At 53.2% G+C, this 23,445-nt stretch overlaps 2 non-coding genes across 2 annotated transcripts; one reads left to right on the top strand and one right to left on the bottom strand.

Moving 5' to 3' along the window:
• The first annotated feature begins 1,906 nt into the window (after positions 1-1,906).
• Positions 1,907-2,022, top strand: LOC123360178. The gene has a single exon (XR_006575977.1). It is a non-coding gene; the product is annotated as a U5 spliceosomal RNA (small nuclear RNA).
• A 1,940-nt stretch (positions 2,023-3,962) lies between these two features.
• LOC123360176 lies at positions 3,963-4,126 on the bottom strand. Its single transcript, XR_006575975.1, has one exon. It is a non-coding gene; the product is annotated as a U1 spliceosomal RNA (small nuclear RNA).
• Positions 4,127-23,445: the final 19,319 nt, after the last annotated feature.

The raw sequence follows: 23,445 nt of genomic DNA, 5'->3' as shown, positions 1-23,445 counted from the left end.
AAAATCATGGAGCAGGTCCTCAAGGAATCAATTCTGAAGCACTTAGAGGAGAGGCAAGTGATCAGGAGCGGTCAGCATGGATTCAGCAAGGGCAAGTCACGCCTGACTAACCTAATTGCCTTCTGTGAGGAGAGAACTGGGTCTGTGGATGAGGGAAAAGCAATGGATGTGTTCTTCCTTGACTTTAGCAAAGTTTTTGATACGGTCTCCCACAGTATTCTTGTCGGCAAGTTCAAGAAGTTTGGGCTGGATGAATGGACTATAAGGTGGACTATAAGCTGGCTAGGTCCTCGGGCTCAACGGGTAGTGATCAATGGCTCCACGTCTAATTGGCAGCCGGTCTCAAGCGGCGTGCCCCAAGGCTCGGTCCTGGGGCCGGTTGTGTACAATATCTTCGTTAAGGATCTGGAGGATGGTGTGGACTGCACTCTCAGCAAGTTTGCAGATGACGCTAAACTGGGAGGAGCGGTCGATACGCTGGAGGGTACGGATAGGCTACAGAGGGACCTAGACAAATTGGAGGATTGGGCCGAAAGAAACCTGATGAGGTTCAACAAGGACAAGTGCCCGGTCCTGCACTTAGGACGGAAGAATCCCGTGCACTGCTCCAGACTAGGGACCGAATGGCTAGGCAGCAGTTCTGCAGAAAAGGACCTAGGGGTTACAGTGGACGAGAAGCTGGATATGAGTCGACAGTGTGCCCTTGTTGCCAAGAAGGCTAACGGCATTTTGGACTGTATACGTAGGGGCATTGCCAGCAGATCGAGGGATGTGGTCGTTCCCTTCTCTTCGACGTTGGTGAGGCCTCATCTGGAGTACCGTGTCCGGTTTTGGGCCCCACACTGCAAGAAGGATGTGGAAAAACTGAAAAGAGTCCAGCATAGGGCAACAAAAGTGATTAGGGGGCTGGAAGACATGATTTATGAGGAGAGGCTGAGGGAACTGGGATTGTTTAGTCTGCAGAAGAGAAGAATGAGGGGGGAGTTGATCGCTGCTTTCAACTACCTGAAAGGGGGTTCCAAAGAGGATGGATCTAGACTGTTCTCAGGGGCACCAGATGACAGAACGAGGAGCAATGGTCCCAAGTTGCGGTGGGGAAGGTTTAGGTTGGATCTTAGGAAAACCCTTTTTCACTAGGAGGGTGGTGAAGCACTGGAATGGGTTCCCTAGGGAGGTGGTGGAATCTCCTTCCTGAGAGGTTTTTAAGGTCAGCCTTGACAAAGCCCTGGCTGGGATGATTTAGTTGGGGATTGGGTTGGACTAGATGACCTCCTGAGGTCCCTTCCAACCCTGATATTCCATGATTTGAAGCTGTTCCCGTGTATCAAGGTGAGCTGCAGCTCAGCGAACCCCAAGGATCTGAGCGAGGCGAGCTACTTTGCAGCAGAGGCAGACCAAGCAGCAGGTACAACGCGGGGTCGCACCCCGGCCGGCAGATAGAATCTCATGTGCGAGATCCCGGCTCCTGTTACTTTGCAAAGTGTGTGCGTTTGCTCCGGGTTTGAGCTGTGGGCCAAGTGCCCTCTGGCTTCTCGTCCGGGCTCCGTCCTCCATGCGCCTGGGCATCAGCGGGACTGTCTCAGGAGAGCAGCTGCCCCATCCCAATCTCCGCCCAGCCGGGGAAGGAGCAGAGGCAGCCCGGAGAAAAGACTCCTTTGAGCGCCGGAGACGGCCGGAGCATCTTATTTGCATAGCCACAGTGCATTGCGTGCAGCGAAGCGAGTCCCTGGTCGAGGGGCTGGTTTTGCTCCCTGTGTCCCCGGTTTCGATGATCCAACTCGGGCTGCCAATCGGTTCAATTCCATTTCCTCTGAAAGCTAGCGGTGTAGCGGGCTGGGAGAGTAGTCACCCTGACTTTTGGGAGCGTAGGCGGTTGCCCCGGCAGCGCCTCTGCCACGAGTTCTACATACTCTGCTTTCTCTTCAGTTCGTATAAATCTTTTGCCTTTTACTAAAGATTTCCATGGAGAGGAATGTTGATGAGTTTGTAGCCAATTTTTTAAGGCTTTGCTTTGGCAAGGCTGTTGCCTGCTGTGAGAAAAACAGAAGAGTGCTCCCTGAGCTGGTGTCACTGGCTGAAGCTTTTCTATAGTATGAAAAAAGTATAGTAGGGGGCACCTGGCATTGGCTGCTGTCAGCAGACAGGATACTGGGCTAGGTCTTTAACTTGGACGGGTAGCTGGGAAGACAGTCAATCAGACAGAACCCGTTCAACAAACCTTTTCATTTCCTTGTTATTGCCTGACTCCTTTAATTCTTTTCCTTTTCCTTATTTCCCAGCAGACCGACTAGCCACCAGATTTGGGTGCTAGCAGAGGGACCTGACGAGCTCCTTCTTTTCGGCAGCGTTGAACATGCCAGGGCACAGTCAGATTCTGGATTCTCATCTGAATGTAACGCCTAGCTCTCACCTTTATTTCTGTTTCTTAGCTCTTTTGGGCCATCGATCTTTGGTCTGACCCGTAGGATCCCTGCATTAGGAGAGATGGCTAATTAATGAGCCCATAAACCTTGGAAATCAAATGAAACCTGAAGTCCGTAGAAGACCTCGAAAGGCCCTTTGGGGGGTGGAGTGCGAGCTGAGGAAGAGTTCCCTGCACAGCTTACCTCTCCATTCTCGTTTTCCTGCCCTGAGCGGAAAAGCCAGGAAGCAGCTCCGGGTAGGGAGGGGATACCATATGTGTGCAGTGGTTAGACAGGAAACAGCAAGGAACTGGACTCGTATGGAGTGAAACTGTAAGCATCTTCTGTATGCCTGATGACTGCAGGTTTGAGAGAGTTATGTGGGAAGTGGAGGCTTTCGGTGGGCTTTCAGAGGAAATGTAATGGAAAGGCAGCCGAAAGTGGAATCCCAGGTTTTTAAACAATCCTCCACTAACACGCCAAACAGCTCAGGTCTAGTTACTCATTGAAAATTAGAATAAAGTTACAGCAAGATTTCATCATAAATGAAGTCAAACCCTAAAGATTTCAGAACACAACTGCTATAAGGAGCCACGAGGGAAGCAATACAAAGTCAACCTTGCCTCAGAGAAAGGCAGTTAAACAATTTCTCTTTTTTAAAGCAGCATAATCTCCCCAAACGGAAGGGCACTGTTCCCGGAGAAGGGTCCTGGAGAGGGTTTTCCTCGTTGGTGCCGGCCATCCACCTCCCCGAAAGGCGGGAGCTAGGTCGACGGAAGAATTCTTCCGACCAAGGCGCGGACTGATGTAGCCGCGCCGATTTACGTTCCCCGTGCAGCCCAGGCCCGAGGGTCGGTGCGTGCTGAACAGTTAAGTCAAAACAGCTCCGTCCGTCAGAGGTGTGCAAAAGGGAAAACCCGCTCCTGGGCGACACGGCCACGCCGCCCTAACCCGCAGCGTAGCTAAAGGGCATTCGGGCAGGCGGTGGGTGGGCCTCAAGCGACGGAAAGCCCTCCTCCAGCATGGGGTTGTGACAGCCTAGTCTCCGTAGCACAGACAGGGTGGCCACCAAGAGACAAGAACAGACAGCGAAAGCCAAAGCGGCCCCAGGGCAGGGGGCGAGGCTGCCTGTTGGACGAGGAGACCTGGTGGGACAGGCGTTTTGGACAGGCCGTCCTCCCGTCAAAGGAGGAAGAGCCCGAGAAGAAGGGCCGGGTAAGAAGCTACAAGCAGGGAAAGGAGCAGAGCAGGCAGGCAGGCAGGCAGGTCCCCTTAGAGCCAAGGAAAGCACCGGTCCAAGCCCCCCAAAAGCAGACTAGAGAGCAGATCAGCTGCAAAAGACCAGGGAAAGCCAAGAACACAGAGAGACCCAAGTAAAGTTTCAGAGCTGAGCTTTGCTTACAAGGAGGAACGTGTGACAAAGATACCTAGAAGTACAGGGCCTGTGGAAAAGAGCACTCCCAAAGGCCCAGAATAACAACTGCTTTCCTGAGAGTCTGCTTTGCAGTGCACTAAGCCTAAACAGCCCACTGTCAGTTGTCTGTTGTTCAAACCAATCAGCAGGGGAGAGCGCGAACGCAGTCCCCCACTACCACAAATTATGCAGTCGAGTTTCCCGCATTTGGGGAAATCGCAGGGGTCAGCACACCCGCAGTGCAATGGATGAGCCTCACCCTGGGAAAACCACCTTCGTGATCATGGTATCTCCCCTGCCAGGTAAGTATGAGTTCCTGCTGCCCGGCCGCCGCCCGCCCTCGCTCGCCCCGCACATGGGGCGGACCGACCGCCGGCCTCGCCCACACCGGCCCCCACTGCCGACAGCTGCCCCGATGCGTCCCCCGGAGACCGTCCCTTCCCCACGCCGAGCTCCCGGTGCCAAAGTCGGGCCCTGCCTGGCAGCCTGCGTCCGCTCCCACGATGCTCTGCTCGCACACAGATCTGCATACCTGCTCACGCGGCTCCGCCCCTCCGCTCGGGCCCCTCCCCCTGCCCGCCCGGGCCGCCGCTCTTGCCTGCCCTGTAGTGGTAGCCGGGTCCCGTCCCGGGCAGCCAGGCCAGCAGAGAGAGGACGTGGCGCACCTGCTGCTGGGGAAAGAGCGCAGCTTGCGTGTCGCTTCTCTCTCGCTCTCTCTCTCCCCACCGGAAGCTGGTCCAATACAAGACTGACCTCCCCTGCCCTCGCAAAAACCCTCCTTTTCAAACAGTCCTTCTTTCCCAGCCCCCTAATTCTGCTTTCACACCCTGGGACGATCTCCTCTCTTTGTCCCTCCCCCCGCCCCCAGGTGAAGCAGAGATGGAGGCAACTTCAGCCACTGGAGACAGCCCCAGCGAGCGCTGCAGCCCGCCCCGGGTGCGAGGGTGTGTTTGCAGACACAGGAAGGGAGCAGCTGGGAGCGGTGGGTGCTGGGAAGAAGGAGGCAGGAGAACAAAGCCCAGAGATGGGACATGGGGCAGCTCCTGGGGGCGGGGCTCTGGCACAGCCCGGGGGCGGGGCAGCTCCTGGGGGCAGGGCTCTGGCACAGCCCGGGGGCGGGGCAGCTCCTGGGGGCGTGGCTCTGGCACAGCCCGGGGGCGGGGCAGCTCCTGGGGGCGGGGCTCTGGCACATTGTGACGCAGGAGGCCGGGCGGTGCAGCTGCTCCCTGGTGGCCACGTGCTGCCAGCAGCGCTGGAGCCGCCCGGGCCAGAGCGGAGCCGCTGTTCTCCGCTGCAGCAAGGATCTGCCCCCAGCCCCGCTGGGCTCCAGGTGGGGCCAGAGCCTGGGGCCCGGGGGTTCCCCGTTGTGTGGCTGGCGGGGGCGGGCGGGGAGAAGCCGGAGCTGCAGGCGGGGGAAGGGCAGTGGGGCAGGTGGGGGTTGAACGGTCTCTGTGCAGCCGGGAAAGTCCAGGGGGAGAGTGTGTGTGAGTCGGGGGGGGGAGATACCTGCATCCTTCTCCTGTCTGTGCCACTTCCCTCCCCAGCACTGGTAACAAGTCTCTCTAGTTCTCCCCCTTTTCTCTCCCCTCACCACACAGGACCGTCAAACCCAAGGAGATTCCCTCGTTTTTCCTAAAATTGTTGACTCTCTAGTCTCTTATTTTTCCTGATTTTTTTTCTATAATTTTCAAATGTCAATTTAAATTCTCCTCATATTTGGGGGGCTTCGCCCCACCCCCCATTTCATCAGCAGCAATTCGTCTTTGTTTGGGTGGGAAATTGTTGCCCTGAGTCATTCCCCAAAAGGGATGGGGGTTCCTGGGTGCTGTTTGGGGGAGCCCTGAGACACAGTTCCCTCTGGGGTGGAGATGGGGTGGCCGTTCTCTGCCAGCCACAGGGCATGGCTGGGGCACCGGTGGGGAAGGAGGAACCAGTGTCCCCTATGGAGCCTGCCCAGCCCCTTTGGTTCTGCTCCTTTCTAGCATTTTGTTCAGAGACTTTATTACTGCAGAGGCTGAAAAACGTCTGTGGATTTACCCCTGGCAGGAGGGGTCAGGTCTACACTGTAATAAAGAGATCAAGCATTTTCCAGCATGGCAGAGTCTAGGATGTCTGTCTGCAGGGAAAGGGCCTGGGGGAATTGTGATGTGAAATGAACTAAAGCCAGTTCTGAAACATCCACAACTGCCCTTCTCATCCTGCCAGGCTGCAGAATGACGCTCATGTCTCGCGCCGGTTCATCCCATCCTCCCATGGGACAGGGAAGGGAAATGGCTGCAGAGAATCCTGTTCAGGTAGGGATTATTGGGGGTTATTAGTGGGTTCCTGCTGGAGGGAGAGTGACAGCAGATACACAGGAGGTGGGAGGCTTGGGCAGTCTGGTTTAGAGGTTGGTGCGGGGCAGGAAATTCACAGGGTGGAGAATGGGAGGAAGCCAGGGTGTAGCAAACCTGTTGGGACTTGTTTAATATGTGGCTTCCATTCTAGGAACAGACTCATGAGGTGGAAATGCTCTGATTTGTGGAAGAGCAAAGAACACACCTAGGTGGGGCTAGGTAAAGGGAGCAGAATCCCAGGGCTGGAGCCTCACCCGACTAACCAGCGGCGGCTGTGAGATGTAGAGGGGCACCCACCAATGAGGCTTAGTCAGGGGTTCTCAACTGTTTTCTTTCTGAGGCCCCTCAACATGTTATAAAACCCCCACTGCCCTGCATACGCCTGGTTTTCTGCACAGAAAAGCCAGGGCTGGTGTTAGGGGGTAGCAAACAGGGGTATTGCCTGGGGCTCCATGTGACAGGGCCCCCCACAGAGCTAATTGCTCCAGCTTTGGCTTCAGCCCCTGGTGGCAGGGCTCATGGCCCCAGGCAGGGAGGTTTGGGCTTTCTGCCCTGGGCCCAAGCGAGTCTAACACTGGCCCTGCTTGGAGGAGCCCCTGAAACCAGCTCGCAGCCCCCCAGAGGTCCAGGGACCCCTGCTTGAGAACCACGGCCTTAGGGGATATGCCCCTCCCCCATACCCAGCTCCAGGGCTGGCCTTAGAGAAAATGGCACCCTGGGTGAACTTGTATTTTGGTGCCCCCCATCACCCCTGGCCCTCACGGGCTCCCCACCATCACGTCCAGGCCCCGGTGCCTCCCTCTATTGCTTAATTTGTATTGAAAGAGGTGCCAGAGCTCAGCCATGGCACAAATTAAGCACTGGCAGGGCAGCCTGATAGCGGCGGGTGCTGGCCGAGCGCCCAGCTCTGAAGGCCATGCCACCGCCAGCAGCAGTGCAGAAGTGAGGGTGGCCTGGTGTGTGGTGTATTGTGCAGCCTTTTATTTAAAGTGCAGTTTGTAATGTGGTATTACACCGCCGCGGTGTCGGCTCTGGTGGCGACAGTTTCAAGCTTAACAGAGTGAAAGTCGCCTCTGCTACTTGCTTCAAATGTACAGTCTCTAGGAACACACACAGACCAAGGGTAGTGACCACACAGACATTCACAGGTACAAGGTCTAGTCGGTTTTACAAGTTTTATTGAAGTTACAGTTAAGGTTATGACGACCCAAACATATAGACATTATATGAAGACCTGTGCAAAAGTTACAACTCTAGTTCTACTCACATCCTGTTCAATAGTATTAGGGTCTGAGGTGTCTCTCATGGATTGATCATCAGTAGAGGGATGGTTCCTGCTGGAATTTCCCATAGGGAGCTCAATTTTCCTGCTCTGGGCACCCCCTTTTTATAATGTGATTCTGATTATACCTCATTAGCATTGACACACAACCTGTATCCTGTGGTTAAGGCACATTTGGAAACAGAGGTGCCTTTACAAAAAAAAATTATTTAAAATTAATCTTCCTGCTAATTGTTCACCCTGTTACCACTTGGTACCTCTTTTCCCATAATCTTAATACAGCCACATATTAAATTTAAAAGTAAATTTAGAACAATCAGGAGACAATACAGCAAGATATTCCCTATCCCAAGCCTTGAGGTATCAGTTCTGGAGCTTTAATGCAGGTATCAGAAACACAAGGTTGATACTTTTTACCCCATCTTTAGTAGAGATAAATAAAAATAAATAAAATCTGCTTACGTTCTCTAAGAGACACGCTCCATGTTACTGCCATTATCTCCTCTATTTTAGTCAATTGTTTTTCATTCCACTGAAAACATATTTACTTAGTTTACATAGGGGATTAAAGTTTTTTTTCTCTGTTTTACGAATGGGAATTTATTTCTCTAGTTATTTCGGCATTTGTGTTAACTGGTCACTATCATGTAGGTGACTCACTAACATTTCACTCCATCATTGCTATTAGTATCATACTTGGAACTGTATTTATTTTCATAGACATTGAAAGTTACTTTACAGACAGATTTAAAAATACAATCTGAAGATAAGTGATCTTCATCTGCACAGTGTCTAAAGTTTTGAGTTTAGCTAATTTTTTTTTAAATGAGCCCTGCTAAGGTAAGTACATGCAAAATGTAGAGTCTGTTATTTGACTGTACCATTTTAAATAATGAATGACAAAGCACAATACGGTAATAACAGTAATAATGATAATTACTCCAGCCAGGACAGGTGAGGCATTTTAGAACTCATTACTCAAAGAATTGAATTTAAGCATAAGACGGAAATAAAATTTTGAAATGCACAGACCAGTTAGAAAGCTAAAATACCAGCACTGTCATCCTGACCAAATGTGAAAGAATAAAATTACAGAGACTATGTGCACTTTGCACATTTTGACAGGAAGTAAAAAGAAGTAATAACAGTAACTGACGTGTCTGTGGTGGGGTGAGTGTGTGGGGGGCGGCAGGGGTGAGACACACCCGCTGTCACTCCCAGCCCAGCGGCACTCACTAGTCCGAAGGCTCGTTCACACAGCAGCAGGGGCCAGCAGCTCCCACTCCTGACCCAGAGGCAGCAGCACAGACTCTTGTCCCCCCACCTCAGCTCAGCAGAGACTGGGCAGAGGCAGGAGGGTGGGGCCACCCTGACATCAGCAACCCCCTCCCCCCCCCGCCGCACGGCACAGGAGGCTCCTGGGAGCAGCTTGGCTGGGGGCAGCTCCCAGTGGGGGAGGGGGCAGGGCTGCAGGAACAGTTGCAGGGGCAGACAGCTGAAGAGAAGTGAGGAGAGGAGAGACAGGACACCCCTCAGCAAGGCCCCCCTGGACCGTCATGTCGTCTGCCCCCCACTAAGTCTGGTCCTGTCCTGCTCTTCACAATGAGAACAGTGTTGGGCTCTCTGCCAGCGAGCTCTCCCTGCGCCCTGCTAGGGGCTCCATCCCCTGTGTCCGTCTGTGGCTAGTTGTGGGGTGATGGATCTGCTGGGAGAGACAAGGGGCTCTCGCTTCGTCCCCTCACCCTGGTGTTTCCTGGCTGCTCTGAGCAGGGTGGAGGTGGGACTCCTGACCGTGAGCCACCCAGAGTTTCCCTTTGATTGGCTCCTCTCCCCCGTGAGTGGTGGGGTTGTGAGTGGTGCAGCAGGTACTGAGTGTTGGACTCTCACTCTTTCAGGGGCCGGTGACCTTCGAGGAGGTGGCTGTGTATTTCACCAGGAGAGAGGGGGCTCTGCTGGACCCCACTCAGAGAGCCCTGTACAGGGATGTCATGCAGGAGAACTATGAGACGGTGACCTCGCTGGGTGAGGAGTCCTGTCCCCTTGGTTATTAGAAGCTGTGGGGGCTCTAAAAAACCCGAGTAGTAATAACTTTATACCTTTATTTGTCATACAAGTTTTGACAAGTTCCCTTGCCCCACTTTTTTTGCCTTATCTCCCACCCACTAGAATAATTTTTTGGACATTTGCCTTTTTGGTGCTGTCAGTCATTTTAAAATTGCATTTAATGTATCCTTATAGGATACCTTAATAACTACATTAATAACTCAAGTATCAGAGGGGTAGCCGTGTTAGTCTGGATCTGCAAAAGCAACAAAGAATCCTGTGGCACCTTATAGACTAACAGACGTTTTGCAGCATGAGCTTTCGTGGGTGAATATCCGAAGAAGTGGGTATTCACCCACGAAAGCTCATGCTGCAAAACGTCTGTTAGTCTATAAGGTGCCACAGGATTCTTTGTTGCTTTTACATTAATAACTGTAGCTTTCATGCCGTTTCCTCATTTTAGGAGGAAAATATGCCTCCTGTAGAATTCTAAATTGAGTTAATAGGTGTATGACTCATGCATGGCTTGTGTGACAGTCAGGTGAGCTCCTCTTTTGATACGAGAGTGTATAAAGTTGCCATTCTGGAGCCCACGGGTGAAGGGAGAACAGAGCTATGGGAGAGGAGGAGAAGGGAGGAGTAGATAATTCTGGGGTGCCAGGACATGGGGACGGCGTGTGCAGGGTTAGAGCTAAGAAGCAGCAGGGAGGGAGGAGGTTGTGAGAGACGAGGAGGGAACACAGGAAGTTCCCAAGGTGGCCGGAGGTGGTGCCGGCTGATTGTTGTGGTAAGATGGGGAGGGGAGTGTGGACGAAGGGCACCCGGGAAGAGGGCTGGGTGGGTCAGTGGGAGGGAGGAGAGGTTTGGGGATCCAGAGCTCTGGGGGATCCCAGACCTTTTACCCCAAATCCCTACCCAAACCTTGTTGCTTTAGAGCCTCCACTCCAGTTTTCTTTCTGTTCAGTTTCACTTCATTATACATTCCCCCCAATATTATTATTATTATAACTCTTGACCTCCCTCTCCCACTCATTACCCCCCTCCCCATATGACCTCCCCATCTCAATGCACAGTGACCCCGGCCTCCGACCCTGAGTCCTTGCTGCATCCTCCCTCCCACACCAGGGCCACTTCCCTGGCACCAATGGGCGCTTGGCTGATGATGTCACAGGGCGGTGGTGTAGCCTGTACAGTTTCTACACTTATAAGATTACAGGTTGGGGTACGACTTGCCCTTGTACAGGGCTACTCAGAGTTAATTGAGAAGATGGAATTTGGTGAAACGCAGAAACATGATTTAATCCAGACAGTTATAACTGAAATCATAGGCAAGGATCAATACACGTAACGATTAAACTAAGATAAGTACAGTAAAGAGGGTTTTGCACTGTGCATACTTACAAGATACCGACACCATTGGAAAGAAAGATCGACGGGCAAAGGAGACCATCAGAAGGGAGCCCTGCTTCAGTTTACACTGTCTCAGGGACCTGACAAAATGAAAACCTGGTAACTAGGAGGTTATTTTATCCACTTCCTTATGGTAATAGGATGGCTATATACCATATCTGCTCCTTTTCTCTGATTACAAGAATGTCAATAGCTGCCCCAACCCATACGTGGCCTTTGGGAAGTCCATAAGCATCAAGCATTAATACTCATGATTTACATCACTTATTAATTAATAATTCCAATCTATGAATGTGGTGCAACCTAATTGCTAAAGCCCACCCCAAACTTCCTTCTTTTCAGAAGAATTAGGGGCTGTTGCTCCTGAATTTTAGTGTTTAATTCCCCAGCCTTCTCCACACACTGGGGAGTTTAATTCTCCCTCCCATTACACCTGAGTCACTAGATTTCCTAATTCCCCAAAATGTGCTTTTGCGATGCCACAGTTCTGGGGTAGCGAAGCCTTTGACCTGCCTCCATGGTCTGCTCAAGCAATGGCCTCTCGGGTATCAGGCCTCTAGCCAGCCCCTCTGTATGGGTGGGGACCCACATGCCTCTCCTGTTTGACCAGGGTGTGAGGATTGCAGCTTGTCCTCCACTGTGTTCACTGGACTAACATCCAGTTCCCGTGCTTTGCTTTCTCTCCAAGGGCTGTGAGCAGTGTGTGTGTGTGATAGAGGCGGGAATTTTGGTGATGCCAATACACACCTCAGTTTCCCTCTGTGGTTGGTATTGCCATGATTATAAAGAGGAGGAGACATGAGGTGTTTTGTCACGGAGCTGTCATGGGGTGATATGAATGGGTCATTAAGGACAGGCTGGGACCAACCTACATCAGTGGAATACCCGACAGAGACAAGGGAATAATTGTCACCTGTCCATGGGAGGATCTCAGCTTGGCTGAGTGAAGCATACATGGACTCATGATGTGCTTGGGAGCAGGAAGAACTGGGTTTGCAGATGCAGGGAGCTCTACTGGAGCAAAGACAAATGGACACGCTCAGTGAAAGGAAACCAAACTGTTCTTTACAGCAGCCTGGCTCAAGGGCATTGGCCAGTATGGACTATATCGTCGTTTTTGCTTCTCTGTGCTAATCTAAAGATGTTCAGTGCTGTATTTCAGTTGACTAATGAACCCTGCTATGTTTTAAAAGTCTGCCCAGTGTCACAGCACAAACTTGCTCTGTGCATTGAATGAGGAACAGTCACTGAACAGGAGTGTAGTTCGGCTGGATCTGCTGGCAGAGCTCACAGGTTGAAATAGGAGTGTTGAAGCCAGAGGCTCAGTCTCAGGTGCTGAAGCTACATGGCTTGTCCTTGTGGAAGAGTGGGAGTCCTTGGGGGTGTAGTGCACTCAAGGGACACCTCCCAAGGACAGTTTAAAAGCCAGGGCATTGCACAGATCCTGTGCATCCATGACAGTGGCATTGTGCCTTATGGGGAAAAGATATAAAGCAAGAAAAGCATCAAAATGTATATTTACCATCAGTCCTCTTGGGAATCCCCGATCATTCCAAAGTGTATTAAAAACCTTCTTTAAAAGCTTACGTCTGGGTTATCAGGTCATGTCAGTTTGTAGCCCAAAAAGGCCCTTCTCAGTCAGCTCAAACTCAACTGTTTCTCTCCAAAAAGTCTGTCATATTCAGTCTCCCGAAAGAAGTAAAATCAGTCACTGCCCCTTTCTGTGCGGGGCAAAGCTTCAGAAGATGGAGTTCTGCATAACCAGCCTTGAGATCCAGCCTTAGTGACACCAGATTGCACAGGAAACCCATCCCCCCATCCCTCAGCCTCCCCGGTATCATCTGGCCCATCTCAGCACCACAGTCTGTGAAGTATTCGTGCTTTCAAGGGCTGGCTCAAAGATACAGATAACAGTCATAAGTAGGGCCAGTGTTTGCTGGCAGCGAAAACAGAGTAATTGACAAGCATGAGCAATATATAATCCTTTACAGCCGGAAAGTGCATTGGGGGGAGGGGACAGGAGCCAGCTGTGTGGGGAAGGTGGGGCCCAGACACTGGGCATTGAGAGCCTGGAGCCGGCTGTGTGCTGGGGAGACGGGACATGAACCAGCTGTGTGCAGGGGAGATGAGCAGGGGAGAGCTGCTGTGGACGCAGCCGAGAGCAGGTGCGAGGGCCATCCGCTCTGCAGCCTGATGAGGGAGCCCGACGTCCCACTGCCAAGTGCCCCATCTCCCAAGGGGAAGCTCCAGTGTTTTTTCTGAGCCCAGACTTGTATGAGGAGGGAAGAAATTGGCAGCAAGTCTCAAAAGCAGCCAGCCCCCAGCCTCTGCCCCGTGCCCTGGGGAGGAGTCAGGGGTCTCCAGGCAGAAATGTGGGGTTTGTGACCCTGCATCCCCAACCACCTTCTGTTCAGCTATTCTGGATACGAAGGGTGATTCCAGAAATGAAGAGTAATTTCAGGGGGAAATGCAGTAATAGCAGCAATTTCCGGAAAACACTGGCCCTAGTCATAACATTAAATACAATAGTCTCAAGTTCTATACCTGTGTTCATCAGATCTATCCCTCTGCCTTCACATAGTTCACTCTGCTGGCGGGTTCCACCTCTTCCCCCATCTGTGTCTGTCTTGTCTAGTTAGACTGTAAATTCTTCAGGGCATGGGCCATCTTCTATTCTGGGTTTGTGCTGTGCCTAGCACAACAGGGGCCCACGGTTCATTGGCTCTTAGGCACTAAGGTCATGAATATGAGTTATAATAATAAATCTTCTGCCACTTTGAGCCAAGGAAGCCGACCTTGGGGTGTTACGTCTTAAAAATGAGCTGGGGTTAAAAAGATGGAATATTCCTTGTGACAAGTATCCCACAAATTCCATGGACCTTCCTTGTTTTCTTTCCCTTCCCAGGGTTTCCAGTTTCCAAACCTGATGTGATCTCGCAGCTGGAATGAGGGGAACAGCCGTGGGTCTCAGACCTCTATGGCTCTGAAAAAAAGTGCTCCCGAGAGCTGTCTGCACAGGTGAGGAATTGGGTGAACCATCTCAAAAACTGTCTGTGAATACAGGAAACATTTGGGATGCCCTACAAAGACTCTCCAAGTTGTAAGTGCTCCAAGTTCAGAACTGTTCCCTGCAGATGTGACCTCCAGACTCACAGCTCTGCTGGTGCTGCTCACTCACGACCCGCAGCCCCCTGCGCTCCCTCCAGCTCTGATGGTGCTCCTCACTCCCAACCCACAGCCCCTGCCATCCCAGTCCTGACCTCCAGACCCACAGCTCTGCTGGTGCCCCTCACTCCTGACCTGCAGCCCCTGCCATCCCAGTCCTGACCTCCAGACTTACAGCTCTGCTGGTGCCCCTCACTCCTGACCTGCAGCCCCCTGCGCTCCCTCCAGCTCTGACGGTGCCCCTCACTCCCGACCCGCAGCCCCCTGCACTCCCTCCAGCTCTGCTGGTGCCCCTCACTCCCGACCCGCAGCCCCCTGGACTCCCTGCTGAGATCCTCAGTCACTGTGCTGCCGGTGCCCCTCATTCCCGACCCACAGCCCCTGCCATCCCAGTCCTGACCTCCAGACTCACAGCTCTGCTGGTGCCCCTCACTCCCGACCCGCAGCCCCCTGCGCTCCCTCCAGTTCTAACAGTGCCCCTTACTCCCGACCCGCAGCCCCTGCCATCCCAGTCCTGACCTCCAGACTCACAGCTCTGCTGGTGCCCCTCACTCCCGACCTGCAGCCCCTGCTATCCCAGCCCTGACCTCCAGACTCACAGTTCCGTTGGTGCCCCTCACTCCTGACCCACAGCCCCCTAGGCTCGCCGCTGAGCTCCCTAGTCACTGCGATGCCGGTGCCCCTCACTCCCGACCCGCAGCCCCCTGCGCTCCCTCCAGTTCTGACAGTGCCCCTCACTCCTGATCCGCAGCCCCCTGGGCTCCTTCCAGCTCTGCTGGTGTTCCTCACTCCCAACCCGCAGCCCCTGCCATCCCAGTCCTGACCTCCAGACTCACAGCTCTGCTGGTGCCCCTCACTCCCGACCTGTAGCCCCCTGGGTTCCCCCCAGCTCTAGTGGTGCCCCTCACTCCCGACCCGCAGCCCCTGCTATCCCAGTCCTGACCTCCATACTCACAGTTCTGCTGGTGCCCCTCACTCCCGACCCACAGCCCCCTGAGCTCCCCCCAGCTCTAGCGGTGCCCCTCACTCCTGACCCACAGCCCTCTGGGCTTCCCCCAGCTCTACCAGTGCCCCTCACTCCCGACCCGCAGCCCCTGCTATCCCATTCCTGACCTCCTGTGACGTTATGAGTGTAATATATTTCATTGAAAGGTGACAGGGCCAGAAAGAGTTAATTAACTCACCTCACCCACTGACCTGACCCATGGGTGAACCTTGAGGGTTGGTTAGGAAGATCTGTAAATGAACAGAGCTTTGAAATGCAAGTCTGCATTGTTAGAGGTAGAAGGGGAGATGTTTGCTCAGGTCTTGTGATGTAAGCAAACAAGTCTTGTCTATTTCTGTAGTTTTAATTCAAAGATCAAAAAAGGAATATTAACATTTATGATGATACTTGAGTGAAATAGTATTATTGTCTCTGTGTCTCTTTGAAGGTTGTGCTAACCTGTATCTGAACTGTTTAATGGGTAAATTACCCTGTGCTAATTGCCAGGATGTTTGGGAGAAGGAGTTAAGCCTATTGTTTTCTCAGGCTGAAAGGCTGCTGGAAATATATAAGAACCCTGGGACATGATCCTGCTTCATCTCAGATCTGCTTTGGGTTTCAAGAGGGGGAAACCTTAAGCCATAAGGATTGAGATCCCGAGTCACTGACTGGAGTCACCCTGAATATGGACATTGGACTATAACCTCTCAACCATTTCTAAAAGGACTTTTGGCAACTACAAGCTCACCTCTGCTATGCATCTGAACCTCAAGAATTGAATTCAAGTCTGTCTGTATATTGATCTTGTAACCAACACTCTCTCTCTTTTCTTTTTTAATAAATTCTAGCTGAGTTAATAACAATTGGCTGTGGCGTGTATTTTGGGTAAGATATAAGTTATAATTGAACCTGGGTATGTGGCTGATCCTTTGGGATTAGAAGAACCTTTTCTTTTATATGATGAGATAAGATTTTCAGGAATCATCATCATATTTGACGTGTGTGTCTGGACGGAGGCCTGAGGCTGGGCACTTTAAGGGAACTGCGTTGTTTGGACTTCTGAGTAACCAGTGAGGTGCTACAGAAGCTGTTTTGTGCAGGTTGGTAAATCTAAATATTGGAATAACCACCAGCATTTGGGGTTTGTCTGCCCCGTTTTGTTTGCCGTTCACCCTGATTGAGTGACCTCAGCTGGCTCCCACGGGCAGCACCGTCACACTGCTCCTTTCTAGTCACACTTTCTACACATCTAACATTAGTGTATAATGTAATACAGATCTATCCCAACACCTGCCGGAGGTCCTCTGGTAACACGGATTCGGCGGCATGCCTGCGGGAGGTCTGCCGTTCCCGTGCCTTCGGCGTAACCACCGCTGAATTGCCGCTGAAGCCGCGGGACTGGCAGCGCTTCCGCAGGCATGCCGCCTAATCCGCATTACCAGGGGACCTCCTGCAGGCAGGTTGCTGAAGACAGCCTGACTGCCACCCTCACAGCGATCGGCAGGCCACTCCCCGCAGCTTGCTGCGCTGGTGCCTGGAGCTGCCCCTGTCCCTGACCCAGGGCAGAGGATATTGAAGCTGAACAGCCAGAGCTTGCAAGATAAAGGAGCAGGGGGTGAGGCCTGGCGGTGTTGGCAGAACAGGAAAGCATCAGAGGGTTCAATGGCAACCAGGGGGATTGGTGGGAGTCGGTGAGGGAGGAGTTGGTGGCTTTGTTCCGGTGGCTGGGGAAACACCTCAACATTAAAGAAACCAACAGCGCCAAGTCCTGCTGCGTCGCCTGTGGGATTTCCACAAGAGCATCCAGGCAGGGGAGCCAGTCAGCGTGTGACTGTACGATCGGATCAAGCGACAGCTGCCCGAGTTCCAGGAGATGAGGCTGCAGCTGGCTGATATGAGTGGGAGCACCGAGTGAAGGGAGGAGCAGCCTCCCCTGACATTTTTGCAGCCTGCAGGGAATGGAGACAAAGCAGGGGGATGCAGGGACTCAGGGCAGGACCCGCGGATCCGGTAGTGCAGGACCACAGTCACTGGAGGAGGAGAGAGAGTCCTGTGAGAGGAAGCCGCTGGTGGGAAGCAATAAGTGCAGAGTGCAAACCAGCCAGCTGAGAGTCACAGGGGTCTAGAAAACAAAACAGCAGCAGGTCCCATGGTGTAATGGGCAGCACTCATGGCTTTGAATCCTGGAATCTGAGTTCAAATCTCAGTGGGACCTCCTGGAGATATGTTGGTTTGCTGCAAAGCCTTGGAGCTCAAGGTGCGTGGTTACCCTCTCCCTGGCTGAGCTAGAGTGATGCTTTTTTTCTCCTCCTCCTGGGTCACTGGTGCCCATTGGAGATGGATCTCTGGTCCAGCTGGGCCGCTAGAGGGTGGGGTCCTAGAACTTAACAGTCTGGCTAGAGATTCCTGTGGGTTGACCTGATGGTTGGGTTTCTTGCTGCTTCACCTGATACCCACAACTTTGATCCCTGTAGCTGCAGCTCTTCCTCTTGCCCACGTGGCATGTAAAGGAAGCAGTGCCAGGGCCAGGCTTCCCAGGCTGGAGCCCAGCACGTCTCCTCCTCTGGGCACCTAGAGCAGGGGTGGCTGGTGCTGACAGCTCCAAGGGAAGGCTTAAAAGCCACAGAACAACCGAGGGCAGGACCAGAGGAGGGGAGAACCATGCCTATGTGTGGCCAGCAGACAGGCACAAAAACACCCAGCCAGGCTGCTCCCTGCCATGCCAAACACCCACTGAAGGCCACCCACAGACCAGCATGCAGGGCGGCTGCTGATGCTCTGTGGCCATTATCGAAGACGGTAGGAAAGCAGGGCCAGCCCCCCCGGTGGGGCTTGTGACCGTTCCCACTCTCTGTGCTCACTTTGGCAGTGGGGCAGGAGATTTTACCCCAAGAGGCTTTTCCCCAGCTGGCGAGAAGCAGAGAAACACCCAGGCTCCCAAGGTGCTATTTAGCAAGTACCGTCCAGCACAGGGACAGGTGCACACTTGGAAGAGGGAAACTGCTCCACACTCTAGCCCGGGCAGCCGCCCATTTTCTTTGGCAAGTCAGGAATGGCAAAGGCAAGACTGGAAGTACCTGGGGCTTATGCCCCAGCCTTTGTGACACCCACCCCCAACTCCTTCCTGGGGCTCTAGCTGAAGCCAGAGCATTGGCCTGAGCGGCCAAGAAGAGGTTCCAGCCCTGAAGGGAGCAGGACTTTCAGCACAAAGGTAAAACTGCACAATCACAACCATGAAGGGACTTGAACCCTCAATTGCCTGATCTGAAGTCCGATGCCTTATCTGTTAGGACACATGAGAAAAGGCCCTCCAGGCACTTCTTTGGAAAAGGCCGACACTGACGCATCCGATGAAGTGGGGATTCACCCACGAAAGCTCATGCTCCAATACGTCTGTTAGTCTATAAGATGCCACATGACTCTTTGCTGCTTTTGCAGACACTGTGTTTCTCAGGTCAGCTACTGAGGGGGGCTGAGACTCTCTGGGCACAAGAAGTGGAGTTCCCAGTGAGATGTGAGACTTAATTCTCTGGAGCCAGGTGCAGGGTTTTGGCAGGGAGGCTCAGGCATGGGGGATTGGGGTGCAGCGGACGGACCGGCTGTCTAGATGCGGAGATTTAGTCTCCCTGAGGAGGAGGAGGGGGAATCCTGCTGACAGGCAGTGGCCAGGGCCGGTGCAACCACTAGGCGAACTAGTCGGCCGCCCAGGGTGCCAAGTGGTTGGGGGCACCAAAAAGCGCACTCAGGGGAAGCCGGGGAATGGAGGTGAGCTGGGGCAGGGGGCTGGGGGAGGTGCGGGGGGAGGGCTGCCCACAGCAAGTAACGGGGGTGGGGGTGTGCAGGGGCACCGCTCCCTGTCCCAGGTCACCTCTGCTCCGTCTTCTCCCCTGAGCACGCCTGCTCTGATTCTCCTCCCCTCCCAGGCTTGCGGTGCCATCAGCTGTTTAGTGCAGCAAGCCTGGGAGCGGCGCCGGCGTGCTCAGGGGAGAAGGCGGAGCGGAGGTGAGCTGGGGTGGGGAGCTGCTGCAGGGGGGGCTACCCGGCTCTTCCCCATGGCCCCCGCCCCTGCACTCACTGCATGGTAAGTGGAGTGACCCAGCCCCAGCCTGGTCCATTCCCCTGGATCCAGGCCACGCCGCCGGTGAGTGCTGTGGGGCGGTTCCCCCCCTCCCCCAAGTTTGGGAGCTAGGGGAGCAGAGCAGGCTGGGGCCCCAGGCCTCCATGGGGGGAAGCAGAGGGGGGCTGGTCCCAGGCCACCGTGGGACCAGGGGGGCTGGCTACTTCCTGCAGGAAGTGGAGTGACCCATTTGTAGGGGAACTCAGAGAGGCTTCAAGGAAACCACGACCCAGCTGAGAATCCCCATGGGAGAGAGAAATTACATGTGTGTTGAGTGTGGGGAAAAGTTCAGTAGGCCCTCACAGCTTCTTAGCCATCAGAGAATCCACACAGGGCAGGCTCTAGCCTGGCAGGGGTGAGCACAAGCCCCTGGCTTTACACACATGGGAGGCACCCCAAGGCTGGAGGGGGGAGCCCCTCTCGCCCAGCTGTGAGTGGGCTACAGCGCCTGGCTGCCCATGGGTGGAGGGAGTGGGCAGGTGCTGCCCTTCACCGACCTCCACAAACTCCCTGTGGCTGCCGTTTTTTCTGGGGTTTGTTTTTTTATTTTTTTTTTGCTTCGGTAGTCTGGCCGCCTTTTTTTTTTTTTGCTTGGGGCGGCAAAAAAGCTAGAGCCGGCCCTGCCTGCAGCCTCCCCACCCTCCACCCATGGGACACGGAATCAGTGAGGAGGCTGCACCCAACCCTGACACAGCACAAGGCCTGCCCCAGAAACACCCTGGGGACCACCAGGTGTGGGGCAGGCAGGCTCAACCAGGAGGAACCAAATGTGGAGGGCTCAGTGTGGGGGGATCCAGGTGTGGGGTGAGAGGATTCTGTGTGGGACAATCTGGATGCAGGCAGCTCAGTGGGGGGTGTAGATGTGGGGGGGGATCTGGATGCACAGAGACTTGTTGGGGGGATTCCAGTAATGGGACTCTGCAAGTGCTTCTAGATGAAAGTGGTTGGAGCTCAGTGGAGGGGACTGGGTGTGGGGGTCTCAGCAGGGAGGTCTGGGTGCTGGGGGAGTGGGGCTTGGTGGGGTTATGGGTGCAGTTAGTTGGGGATCAGTGGGATGGGGGTGTGGATGTGGGGACTCAGTGGTGCAGGAGGGTTGAGTGCAGGGAGCTCAGTGGGGGTGTTCTGGATGCAGGGGTTGGGGTCTGGTGGCAGGGGATCTCCAGATGCAGGGGTTGAGGTTCAGTGGGATGGGGTTTGGGTATGGAGGGCCAGGGGGGTTCTGGGTGTGCAGGGTGAGGCTTGGTGGGGGTGTCTCGGTATGGGAGTTCCAGATGCATGTAAGTTGGGTGTGCAGTGACCCCTCTCCCTGCAGCTGAGGAGTGATGGAGGGAGGACATTAAATCTATCTGGGTCTTGATTCCACTAGGCTGTTCCATGGAGTTAGCTAACTTGTATTAGCTGTCTTGATGGAAAATTATAACTATTTTTAAAATTAAAGAAAATAGCCCCTATATAGCAGGCAGGTTAATTTAGCAGATTTCCTCAAGACCTGACATGACCTCTGTCACTGTTCTGTAGCCCAAACGAATTTGGGGCATCACATTTAAGCTTTTCTTCCCACTGCAAAGCAATTGTTAGTCACCAGGTTCCCCCAGGGACAGAAGGGACAGACACCCACAAAACACATCTCTTCCTGCCTATTGCATTCTCCACACCTGAGAAGACAAAATGACACAACTGTGTAACTTTTATGGAGAGGTCCTGCCCTAGGGAGTTGGGTCAGGAAGACTACTGAAGCATGTGTTTAGAAAAAATTGCTTTGAAATCAAGATAATTTCTTAAGTATGCATTAGTAAGCATTTTATCTTTATTTTTCTTGTAGCCAATTATGATTGTTATGCCTTGTTTATGTTATGCCTGTACGCATATAAAATCTCTCTAACACTTTCTAAGCCAGTGTGTTTAAACTGATGTTTCTGAATAACTATTTGAAATAATCGTACATATTATTCTCCTAAAGGTTTATTGGCCTTCAGAGATTCTGTACTGTCCAGGAGCTGCATGTCTGGGACTGGGGGTGTATTGGGGGGTCACCGTGTAGTAGAACCAGGGCTGGGGAGAGACAGAGTGTAACCCCAGTGTGGCTGGTGGGCTGCAGTTACACTCAGAGACTCAGGGTGTGGCTTGCCTGCTGGAAGGCTCTTTGGGAGTGGCCCAGGTGGAAGTTACTTCAGCAAGGCATCGTAAGGCACCCAGGATTTCAGGGCAGGGGTAATAGAGCTGCTCATTAGTCTGGATTGTACCCTGGTATGTCTCAGCTCTACAGGAGGTTATTCCCCAAGTCATCTCCGAGCTAATCCGGTGGTTTGGGAAATGCTGTCCCTAACTATGGCAACGTGGAGGGAAGAAAAGGGCGGTTTTGGTGATGTCACGGTCACCCCTCAGCAGGAACTGCAAAGGTGTGTGAAATACAATCAGTGTTGAAGCTGAGAGAGCTGCAGGAAAATAAATAACTATTTTTGCTTAGAACCCCCGTCTCAGGTAGCTAACGGAGACTGTGACCTAGGCTTAGGTCTGGTTCCTAACTGGCACCTGTGCCACCAGTTTAAAGGAATAAACTGGCCATGTTTGCAGACGCTATTCCTGCCTAGCGCTGCTGAGATTTTGGGTGGTTTGCTACATGATTCTACTCCAGGGAAGTGTACTTTTAGCACGGTGAAGGATTTGGCAAGAACTCCGATCGAAATAGCAGGCACCCAGCTGTTGGTTTTCACCCCAGAGAAGAAAGCTATGGAGAGCTATGGCCTACATCAAGTTGTTCATAGAACACCGCTCCCTGCTTCAGTAGTATTGCTTTCAGCCCCAAAGGATGCCAGGATTAGATTGGAAACAATTGTCCTTTACCACTTGGCACCGAAGTATCATGAGGAAACGAGGACATTCCTTCCCCATGGAGTCCAGTCTGGCTGCCTGACTGGACAACAAGGACTGTCATGCTGAGTGAGTGACAGTAACTTTGCTTTCCCCCTTTGTAACGTAGGGATAATGCCACTGAGCCCACCTTGTGAAATGCTTTGGGGACTAGGGCTGAGAAGCTCCCATAGAAATGCTGCATATTATCATGGCAATAAAACAGTCTGACCCTCAGGGATTGGGTCAGTGGCTCCTGCCCCTTCTCTCCACCCCTCTCGTTGGACAGGGAAATCTCCCAGGAGAGTTTGGAGTCACCCTCATCCCTTCTCTTCACAGTGGCTCTGGCTCCGGCTAGCTCTTCCAGCAGGAACTTCTCCGGCCCAAATCCTGCCACGAACCCAGGCAGCTCTTCCCACTCCCAGATGATCTCCTGCCTCTTGTCTTTCGTCTGTTTCTGCCATGACAGGAAGAGGGTGGCTTGGAAATGGCAGAGAACCATAAATGTGCCTCCAAAAAGTGGGGACCTCTTTGCCAGAGGACAGGATCTCTTTCTGTTGGTGATAGGAAGTTCATTTAGGCCAGGATGGAGGAGGAATCAGGGCGGGGGAAGCGGGACGTTGCTTACAGGAGGGGCTTTTCTCATCAACTGGGCCTGAGCCAAAATCCTCATCTCTCCAGCCCACATCTTCTCTCCTTTCTCCCCAAGGTGCTAGAAAGGAACTGGGCCATGGATCTATCTACCCAGCCTTTAGGCAGGGTCTTTCTGGGCCAGTAGGCAGACTGACATTCTCCCTCACAGCAGCCTTTTCCACCTTAAGGCCATCGTGTTACCTGCACGTGCCTGACCCTGCACTCTGCGTGGGCTCCACGGCGGCTGGTTTCCACACTGCGGCTGGCAGAACGAGCCGTGGGTTTACCATGTCACTCAGGCACTGTGACCGCAGGCAAACCTGAGAGACAGGGGCTCCAGGCATCTATCACCAACTCCTTGCCTTGCCGTTCCTCCTCAGCCTGGGCGGCTTCGCTCTCCCGTTGCAGCAGTGTCAGGTACTCTCTGCTGCCTCCTAGAAGAAGGCAGGGGAGGGAGGCTACAAACCACGGCAAGTGGCCTCCCAGCTGCTGGATTTCAGGGCCCACCTTGCCCTGCAGACACCCAAGTGGAATTCCTGGGACTCAGATTGTTTTTCCAGGTGTACAAGCTGAGCGAGGAAGATCTGAAAGGGAAAGGTGAAAGGAGGAGCAGGTTTTCAGACAAAAACACAAGACCCTCTGGTGCAATGCCAGGAGTGCAGCCCAAACCCCAGCTCCTACCCGCAGCCTAAAATGTCAATATCAAACCATTCCCTCAACTACTCCACCTCCGACTCCCAGTGCCACAGCTGGACAGACCCCTCCCAACAGTAAGACTGTCCCCAAATACCCAGTTCTTTACCCCACA

Source organism: Mauremys mutica, unplaced genomic scaffold (genome assembly GCF_020497125.1).
Source record: "Mauremys mutica isolate MM-2020 ecotype Southern unplaced genomic scaffold, ASM2049712v1 Super-Scaffold_100221, whole genome shotgun sequence".
In the NCBI taxonomy this organism is placed as follows: Eukaryota; Metazoa; Chordata; order Testudines; family Geoemydidae; genus Mauremys; species Mauremys mutica.
Note: the sequence above shows the minus strand (reverse complement) of the source record. Positions and strands in the feature narration are given on the sequence as shown.